This window comes from Adiantum capillus-veneris, chromosome 6 (genome assembly GCF_014529385.1).
Source record: "Adiantum capillus-veneris isolate H3 chromosome 6, ASM1452938v2, whole genome shotgun sequence".
Taxonomy (NCBI): domain Eukaryota; kingdom Viridiplantae; phylum Streptophyta; class Polypodiopsida; order Polypodiales; family Pteridaceae; genus Adiantum; species Adiantum capillus-veneris.
In genome coordinates, this window is record NC_140936.1 from 103,068,538 (window position 1) to 103,093,868 (window position 25,331).

General features: G+C 41.7%; 1 pseudogene; it reads left to right on the forward strand.

The window, feature by feature from the left end:
* The first annotated feature begins 9,510 nt into the window (after positions 1-9,510).
* LOC147456001 (splicing factor Cactin pseudogene) lies at positions 9,511-12,417 on the forward strand (annotated as a pseudogene).
* Positions 12,418-25,331: the final 12,914 nt, after the last annotated feature.

Below are 25,331 nucleotides of genomic sequence, written 5' to 3' on the forward strand. Positions count from 1 at the left end.
TATACCTTGCCCAAGCAATATCTTTTTGTAATCAATGAAAAGGTTGTTCGCTCCAGAAAAGAGAAGATCTTTTTTTGTGTGAGAACGTCCCGTTTTTGTGATGTATTTTTCTAAAACTTGTAACTTACATGGATTTTGCTCCTATTAATGCATGCAATGTTTTAAGTCTCACCTTTGCGCATACTTGTTACTTGGTGTGCCAAAGGCCCTTTTTCCCTTCTTTGACCCAGACGCCCTCATGTGACACTAGAAAATTAAAAAAAACATTCTTTTTTATATTTATATAGCTTTTCATGCGTTAAAAAAAGCACCTTGCGCTACTGCATAAAATTTTAAATTTCTTGTGGAGATTTTTATTGCGCGTAGTGCATAGCAAATTATTCTTTAGGTTTGTCTTTGTCCATTGTTTGAGAGAGAGAGAGAGAGAGAGAGAGAGAGAGAGAGAGAGAGAGAGAGAGAGAGAGAATTTCCATGCATGAGTGCATTATCATTAGTTAGGAACAGAGTTAATATGGTGCTAATGCTATGGAGAAAGACGATGCAGTTGAGAGGTGTTTGAAGGAGATAACCTTGGGTCAGATAGGAGGGATCCAAAACTTGAAAAAGCTGGGTATGGTGGTTGCATCATCATTCGCACATGCTGGATGTTGAGGTTTATTAAAGGGCTCATTGAACGGGACTGCAAGAAAGAGGATGTGGATAATCTCATAGACTTGGGCATGGGTGCATATGCACCCAATTCATTTCTTGGGACATGGTTCTGGTCTTACTTGTTCTTGAGGACATGGCTAAGGGAAAAAAAAAGGAAAAGGCTAGGCAAAACCACCTGTGACCATTGAGGAGGAATCAAATGAAGTCATTAGGAAGAGAATGGAGTCTAGGAGGGTCTCTTTATTTGGTAGTTCAAGGGAGTCTGAAAGGATGAGAGTAATGATGTGTCCTAGTCTCCACCCAACCATGCTATCTTATAGCCTCCCCCTAGCATGCACACTATCCAGCCGTGTCGGTGTCCTTGACCATAGGATCTATGTCCTTACATTACTCCCCCCCTTGGAGAATCTTTTTCATCCTAAAAAATGAACGTAGGAAAACGTTTCCTAAGTGTGAAGACATTCTCCCATATAGAACCTTCTTCAGGTCTATCTAGCCATTTTACCAGCACCTGCCGTCTGACATGCGAAGCTCGTGAGAATCCAAAATCTTTTCGTATTCATGAGGGATGCTTGGTGGTTTGAAAAGTTTAACTAACACACTTGTGTCAATGACATTATCATTTTGTTCTAGTTGTTTTCGTAAACGGCGAACATGAAAAACAGGATGAGCTCGTGAGTGCTCAGGAAGAGCTAACTTATAGGCAATTTGATCTATATGTTTGAGAATGGTAAATGGTCCACAATGTCATGGTGAAAGTTTATCAACTTTTCCCGTCTTCAAACTTTTTGAATTCTTTGGAACCTTGAGGAAAACCTTGTCTCCTTCTTGGAAAGTAGCAAGACGATGATGCTCATCTGCGTACTTCTTTATCGATCTTGAGATTGCTTACTATTCTGGCGAGTAGCTCAAAGCATATCAAAATGTTGTTATAGAAAATACTTCACTTGTTGTATCTTATCCATAGTCAACCCCACCGTAACGGGTGATCTAGGTTGAAAACCATATAAAAGCATAAATGGACTAAACCCTGTAGTCACAAGCTTTGAACTATTATAAGAAAATTTCAATATAGGCAAGTAGTCTTCCTAATTGGTTTACTTCTTGCTAACGTACGCTCGTAGAATATCCTCTATCACTTGACTAACCCTTTTGATTTGACCATCTGTTTCGGGATGATTAACCATACTAAGATTAAGTGTAGTTTGCAACTTTTGGAATACAGCTCTCCAGAAGTGATTATCAAATTTTTGATCTGTGTCACTAATGATACTAGCTGGAAGACCACGGAGTCTATATATATGCTCTATAAATAGTCGTGCTAATTTCACTATCTTAACCATAGTCTTAGTGGGAATGAATCGACACATCTTTGTTAGACTGTCTACAATTACCCATATGGAGTCATGGCCATGATTTGTATTAGGTAGTCCTACTACAAAATCCATAGAGATACTCTCCCACTTACCTTGTGGAATCTCTAAAGGATGTAAAAGGAGGCACTCTGCCCTAACTTGGAATTGTTGGCAGTTTAGCACGTACTCTTGAACGTCATGATGTAAGCCTCGCCAATAAAATTGATGTCGAACTAAGGCATACGTCTTACGAATACCTGGTTGACCAGCACTTAGACTATCGTGGCACTCAAATAATATTTGGCGCCTAGTGTTGGAGTCCTTTGGCACACATACTCTACCATTCTAGAGTAAGTAGCCATTGTGAATGGAATTTTTTTCCATCACTTAAGCTCGTCTTGAGTAGGGGTGGAGCTCTATGTGTTGGAATTTTTATCTGCACGTGCAGAAACATGTTGATCTGGCCATGCAAAGACATGCAATTGTAAGGGATCCCTTCTTAAAACTGCACTCCACACTTTAGCATATGATTGATCTTGTGCACACTTGCCACATAATGACTCCAAAAGTCACTTTTTATTTCTACGAAAGCAAGTGAATTAATTTGAGGCATCCCGCTTAGTGCATCCGCTACTACACTATATCGCCCCTTGTGATATCTAGCTTACAATCATAATATTGAAGGATCTCCTCCCATCTAGCTTTACGACCCTTCAAGTCCGTTTGAGTAGTAAACCATTTTATACTCTCATTGTAAAAAACTGCTTCAAACTCGGCACCATATAAATAGTGTTGCCACTTTTGTAAAGCGTAAACTATGGCATAGATCTCCCTCTCATAGACATAATAATTATGTTGAGATCTATCCAACTTTTTACTTTCAAAGGCTATAGGTCTTCCCTCCTGGAGAAGCACCGCACCAATTGCTCTATCAATAGCATCAATCTCTACCACAAACAGCTTAAGTGGGTCAACGATTGCTAGGATGAGAGTAATGGCTACAACTATTTTGAGTTGTTCAAAACTGTATTGTTGGGCTTATTCCCAAGAAAATGTCTTACCTTTTGCTTTAAGTTGATTCGTCATAGGAACAACAATAATGACATAATCACGGATATATTGTCGATAAAATCCAGCCATACCTAAGAATACTTGAAGATCCTCAATCGTGTTGGGATGTGTCCATCGAAGAATGACAGCGGGCTTGTCAGTGTGCCCATCTTGATGCAAAAATAAGAGGTCAAATGATCGAGGTAACGGATCTCCGTTTTAAAGAAATTGTACTTGCTTGGATTAGCATACAGGGTGTGAGTTTGTAGCTGTTCGAACACTAATCGTAAGTGTTCTATGTGCTCTTCTTTAGTCTTAGTGTAAATGAGAATTTCATCAAGGAAAACCACACTAAATGTTCCAAGATAGGGACGTAAGACACTATCCACGAGTGTCATAAATGTAGCTGGAACATTGGTTAAACCAAAAGGCATAAACAAAAATTCAAAATGCTCGGACCATGTTCTAAAGGAATTTTTAGAGATATCTTTCAAAAGGATACGCACTTAGTGGTATCCTAAAAGAAGATCTATCTTTGTATAGTATGTTTCCCTATAGAGTTGACACATCACATATAGCGGGTGAAGACCATGTAATGTGTTATATATGTCTCCCCCTAGGTATCCACCATTTGTGCTGTGAAAATATTAATTACAAACTTTAAGGTGGATATATTAGCACGCGCTAGCTTTGACTTTTCAAGCAAACAAAAAATATCATCTACAGACTACCACACACGAGCATGCTTAATTCCTAGGGCTGCTTTGTTACCTGTGTAAGTGGTAATGTCACACAGCTTTTTCCACAAGTGAAACTCATTGGGACTTTGGGAGTCAGAATAGTCTCAAAGCAAATACCTAACTCTACTACCCCCCATACATAAACAATCTTGTGTACTTCCAGATACCTTCTTGTCCTTTGATAGCTGAACTACACCCCCATGTAGACCAGCACTTGATAGAATAGATTTGAATTCTCTTATACACTCTTCTCTTCTTTCTAAAGGCTCCATATTCCAAGCATTATTAATGTGCAGCATAAGTAACTTTTCAAGAATTTGTGGAAGGACATGAAGGGTGCACACATGCACATTTATCAGTGAAATCGATAGAATAGGATCCCAATTTGGATCGTCCATGTATCGATTAGGGAGTACACTCTGGTTACAATTGAGGATACCTTGAAACCATTGTTGTAGTGCTTTACCCATTGTTTGTGTAGTGGGCACACCTTTCACAGAGTTGACTGCAACTTTGCCACCCTTACCCTTACCGCCCTTTGACGTGCTGTCCTTTGCACCCTTGCCCTCAATTCTTAATGACTTTACTGTGGAAGCAATAAATACATGGAAAGAGGGTCATTGTACATTGCGAGAGTTTTCAAGTCTCCTGCCAAATGCCACTCATCTTGGAACGTACCTCTGCAATCGTTGTCCTTCTTGTTTTTACCAAATGACATCAATGATTGGTGTGTGATTGAAATACCATTTCAAGGACTCATGTGTCTCATGCGGGAGATAAAATTCTACCAACCACCAAATATTCTTCTTTAATTGAACACCTAAACATGTGATTCCCTTCTTGTTGACATTTAGCTCAACATATATGCTCACCAAGGCCCTGTTCATCAGTGTAATGCTTTCCCTTTCGAGCCGTTGATATTTGACAATCTAAGCTTCATTACAAATATAACTTTTCCATCACACTCTTCCTGTGTCAACCCATATTGTATACATTGCGTGCGTTAATATATTATTTTTATAACTTCTTGTCTGTAAATTTTTGTTAAATAGAATGCACCCTTTTTCTATTCAATCTGTAAAATTTTCTTTCCAATTTCATTTTATGGTACCCTTCCGTAAGTGAAAATGTGAGAAAAAATTGAAAGTAAACAATCCTTTTTACTACACTCACGTGATAGTCATGTGGGGCGGTGATGCATTAGTCATTGGTTCGCCAAGGTAAATATGCCCATCAATCCATAAGTTGATTGCCTTGCACCCAATGTTCCGTTGCTGATCTGCAGCATTGGGATTAGATGTGCCAAGTCACACATTAGCATACACTTGCTCCAAAGTAGCGTTTAATCGATATCGTTTTGTCTTATTAGTAATTTCTTGTAGTGGTGGGGGATTGAATGACATTTGTATTAGCTAATCAAGAAAATTAGAGAGAAAATGTGTAATGGTGATTGTTACAAGCAAGTGAAGCTAGGCTATGGAGGGAAGAAGTGGAGAGTACTCAAAGATAGGAGAAAATGATTATATTGTGGAGGGAAGAAAGAGAGGGAGTGCAACTCAATCTCCTTTGAATTCAAATTGTTGATCATAAGTGTAGAGAGAGAAATGTTGTTGCACACAAAGGTAATGGAGTTTTCCATTGCTCTCACCTGGAGGTGGAGTGGGAAAGCATGAGAGAGAGAGAGAGAGAGAGAGAGAGAGAGAGAGAGAGAGAGAGAGAGAGAGAGAGAGATAAATACAATAAAGGAAGAGGTGGAAGAGAGATAAAATTTTGCAACCTTGGAGGATCTGCACTTTCTGTCAAAAGTAAGCAACATAGAATGTTCCCTCAATGATTGGAAGGGGGAAGTGACAAGAGAGAAAAGGGGGGGGAAGAGAGAGAGAGAGAGAGAGAGAGAGAGAGAGAGAGAGTTGGCTCACATTTTAGAGAGAAAATGCAATGAGAGAATGTGAAAATCTTCTTTTCTAGTAGAGGGGATTGAAAAGTGCTTCCTTTAATGAGATCTAAGTGAGAGAGAGTTTTTGATATGTTAGAGAGAGAGGAGAGGGTGGAAAAAAGACATTTTTAAATTCATTTACCCACCTCTCTTTCGTGTTACTAAAAAGACTATTTTCAAATACAAAATATAGAAATGACATTTTTTAAAATCCCAACATAGGCCTTTTTGCCCTCTCTTTTATGCTTCTTCAAACTTGGCTTAAGCTTTAAGCATTTCCTTAAACTGCCAAATAAAGAGGGCCTCCTAAACTCCATTCACTTCCTAATGTAGAATAGTCCTAATTCTCTCATGAAGCCCCCATCGATGTCATATTTTCCCTCTTAGACGTGGGTGTCTAGCTCTCTCAATGGCTTTGTCAACTAATGTACCTTTGATATAAGTGGGCTCCAAAGTTTGATGTGAAGCATGCTCATTTGGCTGTTGATTTCTTGTTGTAAAGAATTCAACGATCTCCTCCATGAATGTCTCCCACTACCTGATTTCCTCATGCGACTCTCCCTGTGTCTATGCAACTCTAGCCAAAACAACCTGAGGCGTCTGTCTGATCCGGATATCCAGAGCCCTCTCTGAATAGACAATCAAAGTGGCCTCGTATCTCATAGTATATCGGACAACAAAAAATGTGATGTAACTCTGTCTAGGGATCTATACAATACAACTGGCAAATCCTAGCCTCTATCGGTACTCTCCTGAATTTTTCAATCTCAATCTCTAATTGATATGATGATGTGTGCATTTGACCAATAGGACATCATATCACATGGGATAAATAAGTGTCCATACAGGCCGATCTGATCACATATCCATCCTCTGCTAGTTGTAGAAGATGCTCTCTATAGGAAGCCATCTTCATGCCCAACTTCTCTGTTGGCTGTATCCATGTGCTCCTGGTATCTAGCTGAATCAGATCCTAACGTAGGAGTCTAGCAATCTGTATTCGTGTGAGGGATAGGGAGGGTGTATCAAAGGAGTAGTGGAATGAAGGCAATCTATCCACGTTGAAACCATGTGACTAAAACGACGAAGTCATCTACCCATACCAGCATGCTGTCTTCCTCAATATATAAGTGGGCTTCTCTAGAGGTCTCCTCAAATCCTCTATGCATAAGAATCTGTATATACCATCTATGTAGACAGAATTAGTCGTTGAAGTAAACGTGTATTGGGTATGCGTAGATGTCTGTACCATAAAGTTGTGCTGAACTGAAATGAGACGGTAAACATGAGGAGGGCATGATCTACAGCTCGGGGGGGATCATTATTATGTATATAATGCGCATTCAAGGACTATTTCTAAAACTCCTTATCTATGAATTCTTGACAAATAAAAATACACCATTTTCCTATTCAATCTGTAATTTTTTTTTCCAATTTCATTTTTTAATACCCTTTTGTATGTAGAAATGTGAGAAAAAATAAAATTTAACGACCTCTTCCTCTGGGCTCACGTGATAGTCACATAAGTTTTGAAGTGACCCTCCCGAGATCTAGTGCTAATCCGATAGGCCTGGGCCCAGTTGTAAAGTCCTAAATAGAGGATATAAAACTGGGCTGAGCCACAACATAATCCACTCTGCTAGTCCCATGTCTATGAGGAAAACAGGTGAACCCACTTCATGCTAGAAATTATTGGAGGCCATTCAAGATGGCTAGTTCATATGCATCCCCCAAGTCTATCAGATATCTATCATATGCAGCGTGCTCCTTATCCTGCAAACACTTGGCCATTCCCACATTGTTGACATCCAATCCTCTCAATATTTCCTTTGAGGTATTGTAGGAAGTGTTGGAGATTGGCACATCCTCGTATCCGAGGAGCCATTCCCCCCCGTCGATTGAATTCCTGGGTGGGCAGATGTTCAATAGTTCCACCCAAAACTTAGCCTTGGTCAAAAACTTATTAGTAAAACATTTTTATGATTTATTTGTTGGATTTGGTGGACAATTTTCCCTATCCAAGCCTTAAGTAGTTTATAGCCTGTAGATAAAGGGAGCATCAAGCCTAGCGTTTGCAGGCATTGTAGCAAGCACATAATCAACTCAACTTTTTTGGAACTAGAGCAGCCAGTGTTTTCAGATTTTCAACCTAGTGCTTGTGCATCTGTAGGTCAATCCCTAGTGTTTTTAAATTCCAACCTTTTTCCTACTGATTTAACTTGGATCTTGCCTCACTAGCCTCTTTCCATTGCGATCCAGTACTTTGGCAGCCATCGAGCCTCTCCTTGGCAATTCCCCTCTCCAGCATCGATTGCTCCATTTCTACCCATCATTGGATTCATTGAGATCTTCATTTTCAGCCCTCGTTTATGTGACATACTTGTTGCATTATACGTCCTAGATCTACGTTTTTGCAGCGAGTTCTCAACCCATCATTCCTCTCACATTGGGAGCACAAACTAGTCCCAGATCTACCCCTTGTTGATCATTAGAAATCCCACATTGAGATCGATCTAATGGTGCATCAAAACAGCCGCTGAGGCGTCTCTTTGTGAAGAGTTACCGTGGAGACATTCCATTTACACAATCAAAAGCAAATACCACATTGGCAACGGTGTGGGGGGTCCAGGAGATGGGTTGGTTGGGACCGCATCGGGTGTCATTCCTCTCTCTCTCTCTCTCTCTCTCTCTCTCTCTCTCTCTCTCTCTCTCTCCACACATCTATACCGCTCTCTCTTATTCCCTCTCTTCACGGAAAGTAAAAGGAACCATCATCCATTCTAAAATAAATCATTGAAGCAAGGAAAAAAGTAAAGATTTGTGGAAGTGTAAAGTCTAGATCTTCACCATATTCAATTCCTTTGTGTTGACGTTGGTATCAAGGCTTTGTGATTTTGCACTAATCCGCTAATTTTTGAATTTTCTCTCTCTCTCTCTCTCTCTCTCACTAGTGTTTGTCTATGTATTGTAGCACTTGGCCCAAGGACGCTTCTCTCACTTAGGGAACTGCGAGACCGAGAGAGAGAGAGAGAGAGAGAGAGAGAGAGAGAGAGAGAGAGAGAGGTATTGTGGCATAGCCTGTCAAAGAATTTTTTGAAGATCGATTAATTAAAAAATTATGATTTAGCCTGGAAGAGCATCATTGCTTTAACACTTTTCAGTTTAACAAATTGTAAAATTTCTTTCAAAATAAAACCAAAGTAATCTAAACTAACATAATATAGCGGAAGGGGGAGCCCTTTACATGTGTTGAAATTTGCGACATGAAGGCTAAACTCCAAAATTGAGAGAAGCCCCCGTGCACGTGATAAAGAGGGAGAGAGAAAGAGAGAGGGAGGCCGCCAAAGGCGGCCAGCCTTACTAGTAGTGATGAATCCTAACCTCCACAATCAATCTCTTTATGGCTCGATCCAAGCAATAATTACCCATTAAATTCAAAAACCAATCACTGATTTTCTCACTGAAAAAAAAGAAACTTGTTGAGCCAAAAGCCTTTTTGGACTCTCTGCAGCCACATGCCACCACGTGGCACAATAAAAAATAATTTATTTTTAACTTGGTGAGCCCAAGGTACTCTTTTCTAATAAGGCCAGGGTATTGAGCCACTTGGCTCAATCGTGACCATAGAACATAACATCGATCTTTAATCCAATAAACGCCTGCAAGACAAGGCCCGATAGCCCAACTTTTTAGCTCGTGTTGCTGTAATAAACAAGGTTGCTATAGAAAGCAGTGTTAGAGACATCTGCTCCAATCTCGCACCCTAGAAACCATTTGCAGACACCATCAATAGCAATAACCATCACCCCTCTTTGCAACAACTCCACATAGCCGCATAAGAAGATTTACAGAGATTACTGTCACCATCATCTTGCAGATGCAATGAGACGGCTTTGGATAAATTGCAAGCACCCATCTGCAAGATGGTGCTTAATTGAAGTCCCAAGAAGCAGCTGAGGGTTACTCAAATGATAGAAATTCTTTTGGCGATTCATGAAAGTGCCCTTGAAATGTAATATGTATGGCTAAGAAATTCATACTAAACAAAATAAAGATTGAACGTGACAACTGCTTAAGTATCTTTAAAAGCTAAGGCCCATGTCACACTCGGACACCCCCGTCCCTTTTCTTTTTCAGTTGTGGGCGGCCTCACAGTGTCACACTAGACTTAGAAATAAATTTTGACATGCTTTGGCAACAAATGGTGATAATCCAGGTGGTTGACTTCGCACCTTCGACAATGAGTGCCACAGCTCATCACTTGTCAAGAGCTTTCGAGTGTCTACTTTTCGAGCATGGCCGTGCAAAGTGAAAGTTGGACGGGCTGGGGAGGCCGTCCCTCTCTGACAAGTTGTGCAGGCCATCTTTGCCTTTTTGCGCAGCCAATGAGCGCTCGCCACTTCAGTTGGGTCCCGTTTTGTGTGTCCCAGTGTGACATGGACCTAAGAAGAAGCGTCTGCTAGATACTGAAAAGGTCAAAAACATAAGAGAGGAGAGAGAAATTGAGAAGAGTGGAGATGGCCATGCTTGCAAGAGAGCGGGCAACTAGAGCTGAGTACCTGCAAGACTTGGAGAAAAGGAGGAGGACTTTCACTTCTAGTAGGTAGAGCAAAGTCCGATATGAGATTATATGATTCAAAGATGGCAGGGAAAAGCCTATTGATATTCTTTCAAAATATCTAAACCTTTCAGATGATTTTGATGTGGAGATTGATGAGCCATACAAGATATATAAGGGTCTTATAGAGAAAGAGATGGAAGAACTAAGGCATGATATCCAAATGCACTTGGACCTTGACCGTGCAACTGCAGCACACATTGAACTCTAGGAGGCCATGACGATGGTTTGTGACTGCGAAATTTCAGAAGCTCGAAGAAGACATGCTCTTGTTAAAGGAGAGGAGCCCCCTCCAGAGCTGGTTGGAGAAGAAAGGGGGACTGCATGACAGTGTTGAAGGAAAAGTGAAAACACTATTGTACGGGAAGACCTACAAAGAGTTGAAACGTCTACAAGACAACGTATAGATGGACATGAAGTCTGGCACAACAAAGGTTGTGGAGTATTGGGAGGGTGTCTTAAAGAGACTGCATATATATAAAGCAAGGCTTGGCTTAAAGAGAGACATGCAGATTTGTTATGGCAACATTTGAATAGGTTTGAAGAAATGGAGGAAGAGGAAGCAGAATCTCCATATGCAGCTGATGTGGCTAGTCGTGTGAGGTGGATCAAATTCTAGATCAAGAGTCTGAAGAATTGCCACCAGAAGTTGCTGCTGTGGAATTCGACGGCAAGGAGGATTTGGAGGATGAGCCTGGTTCCTTCTCTCTGGTGGAGTTGGTACATACTTTTGAAGGAGATGAAGCTATTGAACCAGAGGCTGATAAAGCAGACTTGGATTGCAAGCGAGCAGAGGTATTAGAAGATCAACAACATAGGGTTGCAAGACGCTGCAACGGGTTTTGTTGTTGAAGCGGATGATGATAGTGCAGAGCTGATGATGCTATCCTTGACTTGGGTGTGGAAGTTAATTTTAATCTAGAGTTGAGGGTTTATTGGTGGCATGACAAATATCGACCCAAGAAATCCAAGTATTTACTTGGTGAGCCTAATATGTTGTTGGGCTTCCTTGACAGTACATACGGCCCCTTGGCATGATCTAAGCCATTGCTTTTCACTCAAGGTGGATGGCCTTAGTTATGCATGAACAACATGAAAAAAACAACGTTGCTGCTCAAAAAGCAATAAAAAAAGCAACCAGCACAGTCCTGAAAAAAGCTGTAAGCACGATGAGCTAAAAATTGAGCTAAAAATTGTTGCATAACAGTTTCAACCTCATTGCACGCTCTATTGCACCTCAGCTCCGGCTTCTCAACAACCATCAGATGGTGGCTCCATGATCCTATGATACGCTCTGCTTTGCTGATGATTTTGTGAAAAGAGATCAAGAGATATGGGTTAAGGAAATCTCAAAGTTTCTTTTGACATGGGCATGGCGATCTTTCCAAGCTCCTGATCCTCTATTGTACTCTGCTTTGCCATCAGCACTTTGCTCACACACATTCAATACACCTCTCACCATCTCTTCTTTTACAAGTACACACACAAGTAGATAGAGAAGTCTTGTGATTAATCATGTATGTTGTACTCTGCTTTGCCATTCGGCCTTGTGATTAAGCCTCCATGTAGCGACAATCCCAATCAGCTTGATCTGCGACATTCTCAGTTAGCTTGATCTCAGCCAGCCAACCTCGTCGCCCTCATATAATGGTTTGCAACAATCTCAGCTAGTCAAGAAATGGTGACGATGACAACGATCTTGGCAAATTGTCAAGTGTGGAGGACTACGAAGCCTTGCTACGTCATGTCCTTCCACCTACGGTAACCTTGACAACAATTGCTAGACCAACTTATGCAGTCGTGAGGCATGGGTAGAAGACGCGAAAGGCAAGAGAAGGCCAAGGCCAAGGCGATAGGGAGAGCAAGAGGTGAGAGAGCCACGCAGCCTATGCTGCCAATCCCTGAAAGGCTTTGGAATTTGGAGGACCTTCATTAGAGTTGTAAGTGGTTGTCTATGCAAGGAAAGGCCAAGGCGAGGACGAAAGGGCGAGAAATACATGAGAGAGCGAGAGGCTAAGGAACGAGGAAGAGGTGAGAGGGCAAGAGGGAGAGAGAGAGAGAGGTGAGAGGGTGAGCTACACACGACGAGGATGGAGGGGGTGGTGGTGGAATGGGTGTTTGACACTAGTGATGACGCAGCTTGTATTGCCGATGCATGAAAGGCTTTGGACTCTGAAGATCATTCACTAGTAAAGCACTTCATTTCTTATTGCAGTCCAACGATGTTTTATCCATTTGCTTGTTTTAGAATGTATATGCCTCTCAAAATCATGTTTGTTTAATCATTCATTGTTACAACATTGTAGAGCAAGGCCCACCAAGCAAGACTAGCTAGAATATAAAATATATCCCTTAGTACCATTGCATTTAGATAAATGTTGGCTCGGATACCAAAACTTAGGGCCCTCGTGCAAAGTAACCAATACAAGTCTTAAGACCACAAAGGAATCAATACGCTCTAGCTCAATGGAGACCACGCGGCTTAACAACCACAAGCTTGTCGAGGGCGCTTGCACCGCACCCAGTTGATGTATAGATCTAACAAAAAATCAACCCGTTAAAACCTTGCAAAACTCAGCCCTGCTGTATATAGCGTGATCTGAACTGCAACCCATTGTAGCGGATAAAACACATCACAAAGGAGTGTAAGAGAGTATATCTCCGTCTACCCAAACTTGCTCATAAAAAGTTGTAATAAATCAACCTTGCTACTGGACTGTACTCAGTCAAAAAATAGACCACAACAAGCCCACTATGAGTGCTAGTGAACAGACAAGCTAACTTTCCCTGATCAAATTTTAATTGAATACAAGCATTCATAACTCTTTATGTAGTAGGTCTTTGACATAGAACATAATGTTAGATCTACCTCTCTTTACTTATTACGCTTAATCGATATCCTACACTTCTATATTTGTCTTACTACGTATTTTGTGTCTGACGGAGAGGACATATGCTCACAACATTGGACATTTCAATTGCACAAGCATGACTCCAGCTCGACAATATTACAAGGTTTGTTATCTACATCCAATTCCCTATGCGTATGTATTTGCTTGGCGCACGACATAAACGCTATGGGACAAGGCACGACTTCCGTTTCTTATCATTTTTGGACAAACCACAATGCCAGCTCTCCACCATATTGTTGTATGGTACTCCTGCATGGCGTGCACCATATGCTTCACACTTTCAATCTGTGACATTTCATTACAAGACGATATGTTTCACTATTCACATTGCTTGTTGGAAGCTTGACTCAAATATCGGCATGTAGATTGGACAATCAAAAAGCACCAATATAGGATTGCAGTTTAGTAAAGTAAAATTTCTTGTTGCGGTTCATTGACGCTTTACCATTTTCTTGTTTCTTTGGAGCCACGCTGGTAATAAAAATAGCGCTCAAGCTAATTTGTCGACAATACCAGTGTAAATAGACTTGAGAATAGACGAGAGCAAGGACCACAAGGTATCTCTCTCTCTCTCTCTCTCTCTCTCTCTCTCTCAAGTAGTGTCGTCGTTGACAACTTAGCGACGGTCTTGTTTACTTTATAGCTTAACTAGTGCGGCCGACCGTCTTCGACGGCCTTTCTCTCTCTCTTTTTATCGTGCACAGAGGACTTTTGGACTCTAGCCTTCAACTCGCAGCTCTGGACACGTGTAAAGGGCACTCTCACTTCCTTTATAAAATACATATACATATAGATTTGTGTATATCATGTTACGTCGTCTATAGATGTTCTATAGCTACGCCCACCAAGCAAGACAAGTTCTATTTTGAGCCGCCCTTTGGGAATAAATGAACGCATCACAGACACGACTGGAACTCTAATGCTCGCGCGAAGGAGCAGGGCTCGCGACCTCTGAGAAACTTTCCCGCGTAGAGCTCTCTCTCTCTCTCTCTCTCTCTCTCTACACAAAGTCGCGTTGAAGTTTCCCGCAGACTGGAGTGTTGTGAAGTATTTTAACTTTTGACCATCTGTCCGTGCTGCTGTGCGCTGCAGAGCAGCCAGGGAGGAGGTTGCAGGAGAGGGCGAAGCAGAGGCGGCTGTCGGTGAGGTCACTGCAGGTGCGCCCAGGGGAGCAAAATGCAAAACCTATAAACGTCGCGTGGCGGAAAAAACCTTGGTACGAATTTAAAAATTCCAGATTCGTCAGGGTCAAACTGCGGCGGGCATGATACGTACACGAGGACCAACTCCGTAAACCACTGGGATTCACACTGCCACAGCATTTGGCTCGCGGAAGTAAAATATAAACATACTCAAGATAAGACAATGTTTCCACCTATTCTACAGTGCAAGAGTACTGCAACACCCACTTTTCTAAGGGTCATTACTCAAGGACACCAATTTATATAACAAGGATTTCTCATTTCAGCCAAAACATTTACATTACTGATGCTTTATGTGAGCACTATTCAAAACTTCCTTGCCTTCTCCACATCCTTATTTTTCCCACTCATCTTTTCATGTTCTCTTCTTGTCACGATAGCCTTCAAGAAAGTCCATATACATAGACTTTGGCTTAGCATGCTTTAATCTTTGTCCCAACCAATCCTGGCCAAAGCTCTAGAAAACCTCCCAACTCGAATCAGTTGTCTCCATGGGTACGATTCATCCAGTCCTCTAACTCAATTTGAGGTCACATATAATGACATGTATTCCCTATGACTATATGAGCATTGACCATTGCCATGGCCATTAGATCATCTATGCACATGTCCTTCACCAACTCATAAATCATTGGTTCCTACAACAGATTGGGTTACTAAGAGGTTTGGACACACTTGGCACAATGTTTGAGTGAAGATATAAAGTAGATCCTTGCATAATGTTTGTCTTACTCTAGTGGTTACTCAACCTGGCCCCCCAAAGGGGACTAAGCCGAAAGCTTTGGAAGAACTTTGAGCTTGTCACAAGGAAAAGCCTTTGTGAAAAGCTCAACAAGGGTAGGCACATAAGCAAAGCTAACCTCTCCTACAGAGATTCTCTCCTAAACACAATAATAATGCACCTCAACGTGCTTTGTGTAAGCATGAAACACTAGGTTTCTTGCAATTGCTAAACTTTAAACACTCTAGCTCTCAGTGAAGATAGTGGTGGCAAAATCTAATCATTAGACTCAATTCATAAGACATCTGTGCCAAACATGCTCAACTGTAGCTATAAAAGTTCCTTGTACCTAGCCAACATATGGAAGTGGCCATTGTAGGTTTCTTGTTGCTCAACCAAGTTATGCATGAGCTTGCAAGCATGAAACAAATACCAGCCGTTGCACATAGGACCGCGCGCCTTGAGCGTAGGAAATGCAAACATTGTATACCAGGGATTACAATTGTGGTGCACCTGTGAGAGAGTAGTTAACTTGTTGTGCGCTCTTGACCACCTCAACATATCCTACCATGGATATTTGTAGTCATAACTTCTTCGACATGAAAAATTGCATCATTGAATACATGCATTGGAAACATGAAGATATAGATTACGAGTATCAGGATTTGCCAGCAGCCTATGATGACAAAAGAAGGAACTATTTAGCTCAGCCTATTAGCTTTGGAGTCTTGGCATTGTTTGAACAACCATCTCTCACCATCTGCTTGGAGAATTCCTTCATTCTAGAAGAGACATTGTATCATCAATGATTTGTATACATCTTTGGTAGCACATTTGGTCCACACCATCTACATCCATTAGGAAATTTCAGAGGTCATTTGGAGGGCCATATGAAGAGAGAGAAAAATAGAGCGCGTCCAATGAGCATGAAGGCTACGTTACGTAGGAAAGTACGTGGAAAGACTCAAAAAATAGGAAAATAGCATAAAACTTTCACGAAACTAGGATTGTAGCATAGTAATTTCCTTCCTTTTACCGATCTTTTAGGTGCTTGCATGTGGTCCCACTTCTGATATTCTCTTATGGTCATTAACGTACTGGAGGGTGACCATTAAGCCCGCACAAGATATTGGAATTCTAAAACACTTTCCCTCCATTAGAATGCTTTCAAAGTGAATCTCCTTCCACTAAAGCTTTTCTCTGAGAGTTATGGCGTCCACGTCTTCTCGCCCAAGAGCCTCCAGGTGTTTACTGTCTCTCACACCAACAACCAACAACTGCACTTTGCCTAGAAGGCCAAGTAGTAGCATATCCTCAATTACAATACCAGCTTCAATAAGTGCAGAGAACCAATGGGTTGGACAAAGGATAAACAAAGGTTCATGGGTCCTCATGCAACCAAGAAGACCCAAGAGGTCTAGTGGTATCAACGTTTACCGCTCAGCATGGAAGGCCAGGGTGTTGGATTTCAAAGTTGAAATCGGCAAAAGATCTGTAAAGGAAGTTCTTGTTCAGCATGTGTTTACCCATCCAGAGGTGATAGCAAACGGTGGAAATGTATCAGATATACATCAACCACGTTGCAATTGTAAGTACTCTTGACATGTGAACTTACTGATACTCTCATTATAACTTTTCTTATATATTTTGCAATGTTTCTCCCGCTTGTTATGAGTAATGTCTCCATTCTTCACAGCTCAATTACATTAGATTTGTCATTTGTACTTATTGATACTCTTAGTTTAACTCTTCTTATATATATTGCAGATGTTTATCCCTCTTCTTATGAGCAATGGGAACCTGTGGAGTGCATAATAGGCCTCTTCCATGTTGTTCATGCCCACATTGGTTCTCTACAGTACTCAGAGAGGAGCAGCAAAAGACTGGCTGATGAGGGAATCTTTTTTTATGACCACTTTTACCAACTCAGCTCAGGGAATAAGAATGGCATGTTGGTGAAAGTGCCTCTACCAACCGATTGGAACACTGTGGACTGGCCAGTTCCCGAGGAAACAATGGTGGAGGCAATGCGAAGTAAGCTCTACAAGGATATACAAAGGTCTCTACGTAGCTCTATTCCTACCAAACTGGTTAGAATTGCAAACTTTTGTCCTGTTGCACTCTTCATAGAGCTGTTTCATAGCTACAACATCCGAGTTACAAAAACTATGTTCATGTGCAAGTCATTTCAGCAGTCATCCTGTGACAAACTTCTTGACAAAGGATGGTATGCAAAGGAAGAGATTGGTTTACGGTGCGAGGTCGCGCTTGATACTCTAGTTGTCAAGTACATGATTGCAAGCCAATCACTGTTACTCTCATTTTGGTATATGCGATCACAAATGTTAAACGGTAAGTACATTCCTATGGACCAGGTTTCTGCAGGTTTGGAAGATAATCCTACTGTGGATGTGGAAGTGATTGATAAAGAGCATGGCCTACTATTGGTGGTTACAATAAGGCAGCTATGCAGTCTTCAGCATTTGCGAAATGACATCATTGAAGAGTCAATGGACAAGGACCTATCAGATTTTTCCTTTTTCTTAGCTGGACGTAAGGTGATGCGGCGAAGGGAAAAAGATATTTTGTGCAAAGAGTTGGATGGTCGGGTTGAAGTAGTGTCAATGTAACAGATATTCTTGTGAACCCAAGTGTATACAAATGACTTTCAAGACATGAAATTTATTGATCTCATTTTTCAATTGTGCCCTGTGAAAAAGTGTGCTTGAAATACATTTCTTTACCACGTCAAATCTCTCTCTCTCTCTCTCTCTCTCTCTCTCTCTCTCTCTCTATATATATATATATATATATATATATATATATATATATATATATATATATATATATATATATATATATATATATGTTAGACAAGACAAAGACATGATAGAAGAATCATCTTAATTCATTAGAAAGTACAAACTCGTCCGTCAACAATGGACTGAGATACAATTTTTGTAAGTATGGAATCAGAATGTCTTCAAGGTAAAAATCGAAGGAATGCCCCTCGAAAGAAGGTGGTGAGATAGTTGTTCCCGACGGATTTAGTTCTCCCTTTTGAGGAGTATCATCAATTAGTAGTGTATTAGTTGCATCAAAGGGTACACCGATTTGGCTAAACGGTTTGTACAAAAGAGGTAAGCTTGGTTTTTTAGGGTGGTAGTGGCCCTCAACGGTAACGCATTTTCTTTGATCATACAAAAAGGCAAAATCTGACGTGTGAGCTTGGCATACACTGCAAACTATTGCAACTAGTGGCGACAAGTTTTGCCTTTGCACTGAAGACCATATGGCAACTCTGAAGCGCGGAAGAAGAAACTGAATAAATTCCTTGGTTCCTGGACGAACCACGACTCGACAAGTTCCCATCCGAAACGTTTGCAAATCCTCAAAGGGTCCTCTGTCACCGAGAGGCACCCGCATCAGCAGCAATCCATTGACGTCCAAGATAATCAACCTCTGTAAAAGTTGACAAGTACATATAAGTAGTTAGAAGCTGAACATATTTTGCCATACTTGAATAGACATTACCGGAACAACCGTATCTACAGGTAGCAAGGGTCCATACTGGGTCTCTGTAGTGTTCATGTCGTTGTTGCTCTCCTCCGCTTTATCTTCATAGTCATCATTCACATCTTCATCTGGGGTCTCCCCCATGGCTCTTTCTGCCTCATTCAAGGTTTCTTCCAAGGTCTTTTCGTCTCCCTCGGTTGATCGGCTTGCCTCATACATCCTTGCCTGATCCATATCATTTTGCTCATCCCTAGGCCTGCTTTCCTCATCCATATCCTTTTGCTCATCTATAGGCCTGCTTTCCTCATCTTGGGTTTCAGCCATAGGCTCTTTTGGCTCCTCCACTGGCTGACTTGGCTCTTTCATTGTCTCCTCCGGTTGAACCTTAGCACCTTCCATATGCTCATTTGACCTTTCCTCATCTTCGGCTCTTTCATCTTCTGCTGATATGACCCCCTCGGCCCGTTGTGATTCCACTGTATCGGATGTAGGGGTTTGTCGTGGTGGCACGTCATGTTTTGTAAGATCAATAGTGCGCTCATCCAAGCCGCTATCTTCAAGCTCTCTAGGGCTAGACATAGTAAGCAGGTGTTGTATTAAACTTACCCGGTATCTTTGCAAATAATCATATGTGTAGTTTTTTAAAGCACTCTGCAAAATTGAAAGACCACATGGTGAGAATTCTTTTATAGACTAAACCAAAACTAACTGAATGCATTGCCAAATGGGTACCTTAGTCATGAAAGGTTTTAATGCAAAGTAGCTTTGCAGGACATATTTTGCATGGAGAAGACATCTCCAGCCGCAAGAATTCCCATCGGTTTGATTTGGGACAGGTACTTCTTTGATTGGGGCCTTGTATAGTTCATACCTTCCACATAGCTTGCCATAGGCAAGCAACAACCTCTTTATACAACTGCACAAAGCAATGTCAAGATGTTAGCATGAGGCTTCAAATTTACATGGATATCTATAAGAAACACGTTCTGATACAAAACACTTACAGCCTAATTTCAAGGTGGGTTCCTTTTATTGAATTGAACACCCACACTGCTGGTTGGTCAACATCAAGGCATATGAGACTCCAGTGATGGTTGTTCTCATATGGAAAGATGATCACAGTAACTTCCAGCATAGCACAGTGGAGAAACCAACTCTCAAAGGTCCCAGATGGACTGTTCTTTTGTCTAATAATTACTGACATTTGTGGATCAAGGAGAAACACCTCTGTGTGAGTGTGCATTGGGAGTTGACTTTTGATCAGGCTGCAGAGACTCTACCTGAGTTAGCAAACCTATTATCTGAGTTTTCAAAGCTAGCAAGATAGTAACACTTACTTAAGACAAGCATAGATAATTGTGTCTGAAATCTGAGCATCTGGATTCTGCAATAAATTAATGTCCACTTTTTCCAGAGCTAGCTTTATGGCTCCATCTACAAATGGTATCTCTGCAAGCAAACCATTCTTCATTGAAAGTAGAGTTTCTTGATTGCTTGCCTCTATAGACAGGGTCACATTGCACTCTGTTTGCCTCTGGGACTCCACTGCTACTTTTGCTTTCTCCTTAAGCTCTGCTTCCCTCATGTCCTCTGTTTGGCGAGCAATAGTCTCTGCCCTTGCCCTTGTATTCACATCATGTGTGACATCTACAACTGTGAGTTGTGGCACTAGCTCCGGGGGGTATAACAAAATTTCCCTCATTTTCTTATCCTTGCAGACATTGGGGACCAGCAGTTTGTCATACCTCCACCTTATTCTTTTCAGTGTCTCACTATCTTTGTCCATTATAGTAACCCTGTGGGCATGGGCTGCAACAATGGTCATGTCACTGAAGTACTCCAGTAGGAAGTCCTCTGCTGCTTCCTGTAGAGCCATTAATGCCACCACCTTCCACCTTTTGGTGCCCCAGGTAGCTTCATCACATATGGACCTCACCATCCTCTGGAAGGGCAGCTTTGGTATGCATAAATCTACACATTTCTGTGCCTTTCTGATTTCTCTGAAAAGTCCCATGCAGGTTTGCAGCTTCTTCATCCTTGGCCCTTTCAGAATTTTATTTGGTTTTCCAGGTCTTTTCTTTGGGGTTGCAGATCTGCTACTTGCTTTAGATGCTAATCCTGGTCCCTTGCCTGCCTTCCTTGCAGTGGCTTTTGTTCTAGCCATCTCACTGTACACCAAAAGAAGAGTCTCAATCCCCTTCTCTCTCTCTCTCTCTCTCTCTCTCTCTCTCTCTCTCTCTCTCTCTCTCTCTCCTTTCTAAAGCTTAGGATATCTAAATAGAGAGAGAGAGAGAGACAGAGAGAGTGCGCATTACTAAAGGCGCGCGCGGAGCACGTTTTTAACTCAACAAACACCTCCGCGCGCCGTTAGTATAGGGTAAAATAATACACACATACTCTCTCTCTCTCTCTCTCTCTCTCTCTCTCTCTCTCTCTCTCTCTCTCTCTCTCTGGTCAATGCACAGTACTAACGGCGCGCATAGAGACATGCACTATGGGTATGCCTCTCTACGCGCGCCTTTGGTATAGAGAGAGAGAGAGAGAGAGAGAGAGAGAGAGAGTATGTGTGTGTGTGTGTGTGTGTTTGTATTTTAAAGATGTGTGTTTGTGTGTTTGTGAGTGTGTTTGTGAGTGTGTGTGTGTGTGTGTGTGTGTGTGTGGGTGTGTGTGTGTGTGTGTTTGTGAGTGTGTGTGTGTGTGGGTGTGTATGTGTGTGTGTGTGTGTGTGTGTGTGTGTGTGTGTGTTTGTATTTTAAAGATGTGTGTCTGTGTGTTTGTGAGTGTGTGTGTGTGTGTGTGTGTGAGTGTGTGTGTGTGTGGGTGACAGAAACAGAGATAGAGAGATAGAGGCAAAGGCAGAGGGAGAGGCAGACCTTCGTTATGTCGATGGGTGGGCTTGCTGTCGGAGACGCAGACGACGGCTCTTGCACTCTCTCTCTCTCTCTCTCTCTCTCTCTCTTTCACTCACTCTCTTTCACGAGGTGTGGTTTTTCTCTCTCTTGACCTCTTTATATGACGTACAAAAGTATACGGTCTCAATAATGACCACACGTGTGACAGCATGCAAATATACTATAATTTATAGTGACACGTGGGGCGCCGCCGTGTGTATCCGTTATAAGTGTGATTTTGAGAGAGAGAGAGAGAGAGAGAGAGAGAGAGAGAGAGAGAGAGAGAGAGAGAGAGAGCCAGAGAGAGAGAGAGAGAGAGAGAGAGAGAGAGAGAGAGAGAGAGAGTCTTAGAGAGACAGAGAGAGAGAAAGAGTGATCAGATTGTCAGAGAGATAGAGAGAGGGAGAGACCCAGATTGAGAGAGAGATAGAGAGAGGGAGTCCTTACTCTCAGAGAGAGAGAGAGAGAGAGGGAGGGAGAGAGACATAGTCAGTTTGACACACAGAAAAGCAATGGAGGAGACACCTCCCTTGGAGTTCCTGCAAACCCCACCAACAAAAGGTGATCTCTCACTCTTTTTCTCTGTATTTCCAACAGTTGGTACAAATTGTGTGTGTGTGTGTGTGTGTGTGTGTGTGTGTGTGTGTGTGTGTGTGTGTGTGTGTGTCTAAACAAAGAAAAACCCAGACTATTGTTCAACAGACACACCTCAATACCCATACTTCCATAGACAGAGACACAGACACACATACACACAGACACACACAGAGAAATATATACATTGTCTCTTTCCCTACCCTCTCTGTACACGTTACTAACGGCGCGCATAGCCAACCAAATATTGGCTCCAGCTCTCTCCGCGCGCCTATAGTATTGTTATGAGTCTCTCAGTTGTACTTAAGGCGCGCGGAGACAGTCGTAAAACGCACTTTTCCTTCCTTGCGCGCCTTTAGTCAAATAGAAAAATACAAAGAGAGAGAGAGAGAGAGAGAGAGAGAGAGAGAGAGAGAGAGAGAGAGAGAGAGAGAGAGAGAGAGAGAGAGAGAGAGAGAGAGAGAGAGAGAGAGAGAGAGAGAGAGAGAGAGAGAGAGACTAGGTGTGTTTTTGTTTGTGCTTTGGTGAGAGACAGATATATATATATATATATATATATATATATATATATATATATATATATATATATATATATATATATATATATCAGGAGGAGAGAGAGAGAGAGAGAGAGAGAGAGAGAGAGAGAGAGAGAGAGAGAGATCATGATGGTTTGGTTTTGGCAGAGTTGTCATGTTTCCTGATGGTTTTGACTTGTCATGTTTCCTGATGAATAGGATTAAGGTCTAGTAGGCAGAAGAGGCTGAAACCTGATCCAGAGCTTGTGCCAGGATTTCAACCCTTGCAGGCTCAGTTGCTTAATGTATCTGCCAAAAGAACTGTTGACTTTTGTCAGGACATATCTGAAGAAAAGTCAATTGGTGAAGATCAATCAGAGAGGTCACCAGGGCAAGAGGATCCCTCACCCTACAAGGCTGTGGTGCCCTCTATAGTACTTTTGAAGAGAAATACAAGAAAGAGGAATATAGACTTCTCAGATGATACAGATGTGCGAGAAGGAAGTCCCTGTGTAACTAAATGTAAAGACAAAGAGGATGTGTCTTCTCTGGAAGACCCAGCTGCAACTGATGAGAGGCTGTTTGATTTTGCAGCATCTTGTGGTGCTGGGGACAAGTATGATCTAGTTCATTCTATGTTTAATCCAAAGTTTGACATTGAAGACCTGTTAGCTCAGCACAGTAATTTCTTGCAGTCCTACAGAGATAAGTTTGAAGTGATGGTGCAGGTAGGAAGGGTTATTCTGCCTACTATGACTCTTGTGCATTTAAATGACTGTGGTGGAAAGGGACAGGGAGTGAAGAAGTATAGGGAATTACCACCCTCTTGCTGACATTCAGCCTGCCCTTTGCATCAAAAAGAATGCAAACTCATTCAGGAAGCCTTTGGCTTTATGATTTACCTGAACAGCCTGTTTGGATTCCTCATGCAGAATCCTGATGAGGTGTTAGAGGAGCAGGATGGAGCACCAGATGAGGAATGCGAGGAGACAACTCATATGCAAGAAGTCGAGGAGGTTGAAGACACATTCAACCTTGAGGTTGAGGCAATTGAAGTACAAAGAAGTAAGATGCTCTCTGTGAAAACCACAGAAATCAAACTGCCATTGGATGTCAGTAACTTCACTGAGAAGCATGCTCAGATGATGTTGCCTGATGTGCCTGACTTCAGGATTGGAGACAGGACCTATATCTTCTTACATGATGTGCAAAGTGTGTTTTATTTAAGGGAGGATTTCTCCCTGGCTATTATTTCCAGAGTCCAAGAGGAGAGGAGTGGATTTGTTCAGAGGATAGTAGTGATGATGAGGCAATGGAAACATCCAGCAATCCAATGGAATGCCTTCGAAGATGCTTTGAGAAAGCTGAAAAATACAAGGAGACACTACCTGATGAAGCCACCTTCCAAGCAATAAGACAAAGCCTAAGACCATCGAAAAGTAACAAAGAAGTGGAGGATTGGTTTAACCATTCAGGTCAGGGGTTAACTACATCTGTAGACCTGTGGCAAGAAAACCTCTTTCTGCAGGATGAGAGGTTCATGGTAACTCTCTCTCTCTCTCTCTCTCTCTCTCTCTCTCTCTCTCTCTCTCTCTCTCTCTCTCTCTCTCTCTCTCTCTCTCTTTGTGTCATTTCTGACATTGTATGTGCAGTCTTGGATTGCTGACAAGGATGACTTCCTTCGGCGCCGGACAAGAGAGTATCGAGGAAGGGATGCGGCCCTAGCACAGTACCTTTCAAAGCTTTGCGAGTCGCCGATAGTAGTTTTTCACAATTCCATGTCACAAGAGGGTTCAATAGCAACTTACACATTCAAGACACTATCACGCTTCTTGGGTGGACCGGTGCTGCCCAAAAGTGCAGATAAAGTCATTCTTGTGGACAAAGTGTTTGCTAGAGATTGTTTTGGTTACTCCCCAGGCTATACAGGTGGTCGGGCAGCGTATTACTACACCTACACAGCAATGGCACTAGCTCTTGGTAGACAAAACCCAGATGAACTTTTAGAGTATGGCAAACATCTCATGATTCGTTACAAGGGTGACGTGCCAAAAAACAAAATTGAACCTGCAAAATCTTGATACACTTCAAGTAGCAATTGTATAAGATCATGTATTACATAAATTTTGTACAATGTCATCCACTCAGAGTATCTTTCTCCACTTGTGATTCACATACACCATTGTCTCTCTCCACCTTTGTTGACTTTCACGAGCTCCGGAGTTGTTGTATGCCATTGATCTTTTAGCTTTTTGTTGTTGTAAATGTCTGATGGCTTGTGCTGTTGCTGAATTTGCCAAGACTTCTTTTGCCTGCATTCGATGAATGATTCTACGATAGAACCATTCAAATATTTCTCTCAAACTGTTAGCCTTGATTCGAGAGCCACCATGTCGGGTGTGCCTGAAATAAGCATTTCTCGCCATGTAATGAGACTTTTCCATCCCTTGGGTATTCCATATTGCCGGGTTCCCATACTTCTGTATAAAATATGGCAAATGATTGAAGATGATGTGCTGGATATGAAAACAGATTAGTTAGAATGTTTTACAGTCACATATTTGCACATAAGAGAGAAAGAAATACATTATAATACCATGTAGTGAGTAATCTGGGTGTCTGTCCAT